Here is a 6059-nt window from a genome sequence, read left to right on the forward strand (position 1 = left end):
CTACAGGTGGACCTCCCACCGATTGTTCGCAGGTGTGTGCGTGTGTTTTGCTTGCCAAACAGAGTTTACCAAAATAATACGTCAGAGTGCTCCCATGATTTATGCAGGAGGAAGATTTACCTGCAGTCCTACAACGAGAAAGAAGCTCAGGGTCTCAGAGGCACCCCTGCAAAAACCCTGCGTGGGCTATTTTACATTGTACCTTTGCGTTTTTTTCTATCCTCACCTTTCCATTTGACTTTCTGGTTTTTCATTGTTAAAGTTGGTGATTCCTAAACAACCAAGATTTTTTTTTTTTTAATGTATCTTTAAAACAAGCACAAAGCCTCCCCGGAAAGCCCGAGTCGTCTCCTGCTCACAAACTTGCAAACAATTTGAACGCGTTTTGATAAATCCCGTGTGATTTCTTACTTATTGGTATTACATTACTTTAATTTCATCTTCACTGCAAGTTGGTGACACAGACAGCTCTGACGCTGATCCCAGAGCACACTGGCAGACAATCTGTGGCTCTCACTGAAAGCGGAGTTTCACAACAATGACTCCGATTAAAATGCGTGAGCCTCCGCTGCAGGGTACATTTGCCACTGAAATGAGAACCATCCCCTCCCGTGCTCTAAAAAAAAAAGGGACCCCATTAGGCTCAACTTTTACTGAAGCTCTAAGACAGAGAGCCACCTCATATATCACAGTCTCAAAAGGCTTGTAGTTTAGTTTTCAGGAGCATTCAGGCCCCTGAAAGGCCGGGGGCCACTCTGCCTCAGTGTGGTATTAGAGCTCATGCAGGAACAGGATATTACACTTCCTCTGTACATGAAAAGAATACATCGCCTCAGCCAGCACAGGATGAATTATATGCAGTCTGTCAGTGAAACCGAGTTGAGTGAAGTCGGAGGCTAGAAGAGCAAATGAGCAAAGATTATGTGTGGGATTAAAGATTTATGTCGTTCAGTAAGAAACTAATAGAGCAGATGGAAATCAAGCTTAATAATCGTTTGAACATTTGTAGTTTGGATCTGGTTCTGCTGTCATTACATGCAGCAAAGGTGTGCTCAAACACACTGTCGCCTCACAGTTGGAAGGTTCATGGTTTAAATCCCCTGGTCCTGTGTGGAGTTTGCATGTGTTCCCTGTGCTTGCACTGGTTTCCTCCAGCTTCCTCCCACAGTCCAAACGCATGGGTGTATGTGGCTTGTTGTCTAAAGCACTTTGACGAGTTAATAAGACTAGAATGGCACCATGTAAACCAGTCCATTTCCAACTTCTAAATTCTAGTAGAAACCCTTACTATGCAAAATGTGTGAGGCTGATTGTTGTGGAAAAATATGAAAAACATGTACATTTAATGCCATAAAAACGTTAAATCTTTGGTTTAGATATTCCACTCATTAGACTGTATATAAAAGATAGTCACCTCACCCATTTTGAAAGCTTGAATTTCTGATTTTAGCCCTCACCATCTGAGGTTTTCTGAGCCACGTGTAACTGCGTTTAGACAAAAAGATGCAGCGCTAAAGAATTTACTGGCATTAGTTTGGTTTGTAAGATGCATCCCACAGGTACAGATGTCTGCTAAACACAACCACACAAAGACAGCTGAGTATTCAATGACTCAAATTAGCTGAGATGATGCCTAGATGTCAGTTACAGGCCTGAGTTTTAAAGCAGCAGTATAACTTTAAGCCTTAATGCAATTTGGAAGGTTGTCAACATCTTTATTTCAGACAAACATGAAAGTCTGTGAGGATTGAGTGATGTTGAAAACCACAGAGAGAAACGTTAACATTATTTTAAGGCTATGTAAAGAAACTAGACTCCCACCACACATTCAGTCTGGTTAGATTAGAGCATATACTGTGCTTCTGGAAGAGGGAAAAAGTAATTTTGCTGATTGAAGGTGTGATCAGGGATTTTGAAACCTAGTATTCTTTGGTAATGTATTAAAAAAAACTATGATGCTTTATAAAGCAAATTGAACTGAATAAAAAGGTTTAACATGGCAGGAAGCGAGCTTGGCTATTCAGCTTTTTATGTGTTTTTTCAGTCTTTGTGTTGAGCATTCAGCTGGTGGCTAAAGATAGGGCTTATCAAACTTCTCATCTAACTTTTAAGAAGTCTAAACTGAATTTGTAACTCAAGAAATGCTGTTTCCTCCTTTAACTGATCAGTTTTTTCTACAGCTTTTGCACACTTCTTATAAATTGTGCATTTCTTTTACTAAAAATACTGTGACAATCCCTGCCTTACAACACAATGCTTTTGTCATGTCCTGGAAGTCTGCAGAAATGCTATCATTGTTTGATAACATTGACTTCCTGCAGATAAAAACTTTGGCCCATACTTTGTTTAAAATCTGTGCACTGACAATAAGAAGCGACCCGCTGTCCGGACCTACATTCAAAATCTCTTTCTTCTAAATGTTTAGTCTGCTGGCCGGACTGATTATTGTGAAGCAAAGTTGCCATAATGACGTGAAATTCTGCACTCCAGCCTCTTGATTTTTAATTAGCATACATATGTCTCCCTCCTGCTGTGCACTGAAGCAATTTTAAAGTAGTATCAGGTGTCTCTGAGGGGCCAGCGACCTTGACGTGATCACAGTGTATATTTTTGAATATGATAATTTCAGATCCTGAACCCAAAGTTTGTGTGTGTACATACAAACTAAAACATCTGGTCCCGCTAAAGGAGTTTGGCTCTCAAACCATTTTCTGAGTAAAACAGCCCCAGAACGCTTTCTCTGAACCCCTGTGCCAGGAATAAATATGACCCAAAACATCAGCGGAGCTCCTGCACATGTGCCAATACGCGTATACCATCTGCATCGGGAGAGGCTCCGGTTTCATAAGGCGTCCGTGTGTTTTAGAGGGTGTGTCCTCTCTTTGTTAGGTTAGGATGACAGTGAGGCATTTGGTCATTACAGCCAAAACAGAATGGGTCAGTTCTGCATCACGTGCTGGAGGTCAAAGTTCATTCAAGGGTCAGGCGGAGACCATTTGCTTAGTGACCTGTGTGGCACTTTCGAGATCAGATAGACTGTGTTAAATTAAAAGTTGCTGGTAAATCCCAGCCAACCTCCTCAGTGCTCATGCTCAGACATGAGAGCGGCATCAGTCTGCTTATAAAATTCCAGCATGAAAGCAAAACGCATTTTCCAAATTGTCAAACTGCTCTTCAAAGAGCATCGAGGTGAAACTCGGCCGAGGACGTTTGTTAATATTTTCTTGGATCACAAATGTACTTTCTTCATCAGTCCTGCTTGTTGAGATCTTTTATTTTAAAAAGCACCTCTTTTAATCTTTATGCCTGAACGAACATGTCCCGGCATCAGTTGTGGTACTCTGTTATTACAATTTCATTATTTCAGCACTCTGCCATCACAGCGGAGATCAAAGGGGGGCCAGGCTGGTTTGTGTTCAGTCTCTACAGTGTGTATAGACATTTAAGACAGTAATGTAGGCCTGTGCACGCTCGAGAGCTTGGGAGCACAAATCAATGCACATCTTAAGTGAAACCTGCAAGACAGACTTCCTTCGTGGAGTTAGTAGTCAGCCAGACATACATAATAATAGTGGTTTTGCCATAAAACATGATTACTTAAGTCGGGACTATAATTGAGTCATGTTGTTTTAATAAGTCTAGGACAGAGAGCGAATCCAGCAAAGCACTTAGTCTGCAGGGGAGGACTGCTCTCATAGTCCTCTTAGAAGATATTTTGACTTTAAAAGACACATTTAAAGCTACTCTGACTGCTGTGTAAAGTGTTAGAAGGTGGTGAGTGATGACTTACACACATTCACACACACTCACACACACAAAGACCCCGCGGACATGCTGAAGATCACAACCATGTGAGAGACGTCTATAGCTGCACTTTGAGGTTGTGCGAGAGAAAGGGAGGCTCGGGTTGGTTTAGTCTCGTGTTTCTCGCCTGGTTTCTGCAGTGCATCCGTGTACACGCAGGTGCAACGGACTCTCATCAAACAGTGACCTTCGTAAAGCCGTAACAGTCTCCTTGAGTTCCCGTGTGAAAGATTTCTAACAGATTCGAGCGATGCTAAACAGACGATGTAACGATAAAGCAACGAGGTAAACAACGCTTCCACAAGTTTTAAGAATCATTGTTCTGATATTATTGTGGCGTAAACAACAATCCATGCAACAGGAAACCAACAAACCGACAATGCAATTTTATGTAATGAAAGAAATTCCGAAACATCAACTGGTTTTAGCTGCAGGGAGCCAGGATTTGAAATATTTCTGTTTTGGTTTTTGTTGTTTTGCAGTAATAATATTTGTTGCAAGGTTCACTTAAAATTATATAACCTCTTTGCGGTTTTTTGAAAGGTTATGACAATGAATGAGTGTTTCTATACAGAGTTTATCTGTTGAATGTATTAAATGTTCAGTATTAGTACATTTTTATAGGACTTAGTGGAATGTGGTTGTCTAGAAGATTATGGCGACTACCGATGGCTTCACTTTGTGTCCTTAAACCGTTTCTTGATAGTCTAGTTTCAAACTGTAGCAAATAAATACACACCCCAGCCAATTTATTAGGTATGTTCAACTGAATGTTAAGACAAATATGTGACATTGAACGCAACAATGTAAGGCCACGGCTGGTCTGAGTATATAGGATAACTGTTGGTCTCACACAACCTCTGGGTTTACAGAGAGTGGTTGGGAAAAGAGAGAGTATGAGCGGCACTTCTCTGGGCAATAAAGCTTTATTAATAACAGAGGCCAGAGGAGAATGGCCAGACTGCTTCGAACTAATAGGAAGGCAACAAATAACCGTTCCTAATGCCACTGCTGTGGCACTGCTGTCACCTGAGAACAGGAAACCTCGCATGGGCACGCCATGATTGGACAACAGAAGACAGCTGTCACCAGATCCCAGTCCAGTAGAACGCCTTTGGGATGTGGAGGAACGGGAGATTCTCATCATGGACGTGGAGCCAAGAAATCTGCAGAAACCGTGTGATGACATTGTGTCAATATGGACATAAATCTGTGAGAAATGTTTCCAGCACCTTTTTAAATCTGTGCCAGTAATGTACTAATACTGTACGTATCTCATGAAACAGATGTGCATATTTAGTTTCATGAAACAGGAAAGTGAAAACATGTGAAATGTGAAAATGTTTTCTAATTAATAAGAAAAAAATCATAAGCAGACGTGATCACTGGGTGAGAATTAGAGGAGGTTGTTTTTTAAGTAAAGCAGTTTTTCCATTCACACCTCAGAAAGTGGTGAGATTTTGTTACTGTTTCCAGGTCACTGTTTTCATTGATGCAGTTTTCTGATTGCATCCTAAATCAGACCCCATCAGACTCCAACGACATCAATGCTTATTTTGCTCTGTGATGTGTCACCTGTCACCAAATTAACATCCAGGCAGCCACAAACTATATTAAACCGGGACCTAATTGACCGAAGCTTTGAAACGAAGAAGCAGAGCCTGAAAGGCTCCGTGGCAATCACATGACATCAAAGAGCTGTGCGGCACATGAGCTTCATTAGAGGAAGAAAATACCTACTCTCACTTAGCCAGTTAAAGACACATGAAGAAACATGTGCTCTTGTTATAACACAGTACATGCAGGAACACACGAAGGACTCTGCTGTTAGGAAGAGCAGGCGTGCATTGTTCCCAGCGACCCCTGCTTCAAGGTGATGAGAAATATGCAGGAAATGCCTCATGGTAATTTCCTGTCCAGTTTGAGAAAGGAAGGAGAGCTGGAGGATGCACAAGGCCGAGCGGAGGTCCTTTAAAGACAGCTGCTGTCACCTCTTTGCAGCATTAAGCTTCTTGCTTCAATTTATTTCACATCAAATTGCATTTAAATCTCATTTTCACTTCTCTCAACTATTTTCTGACATAAGAAGTCCTTTATTAATTTATTAGATGCAATTATTCAAGTAAAAATTAGTTCCAGTCATAATTATGATTGATTACATTGATTCAACATGCTGCTTGTATGTGAAACATGTAGATCGCACTCTCAGCTGTGATGTTCCCCTCAGTTTAGCATCTTTCAGCTCATTGTTCTTA

This window comes from Rhamphochromis longiceps, linkage group LG13, assembly GCF_057381845.1.
Source record: "Rhamphochromis longiceps isolate RC_006_pf linkage group LG13, R_longiceps_female_GT1.1, whole genome shotgun sequence".
NCBI lineage: Eukaryota > Metazoa > Chordata > Actinopteri > Cichliformes > Cichlidae > Rhamphochromis > Rhamphochromis longiceps.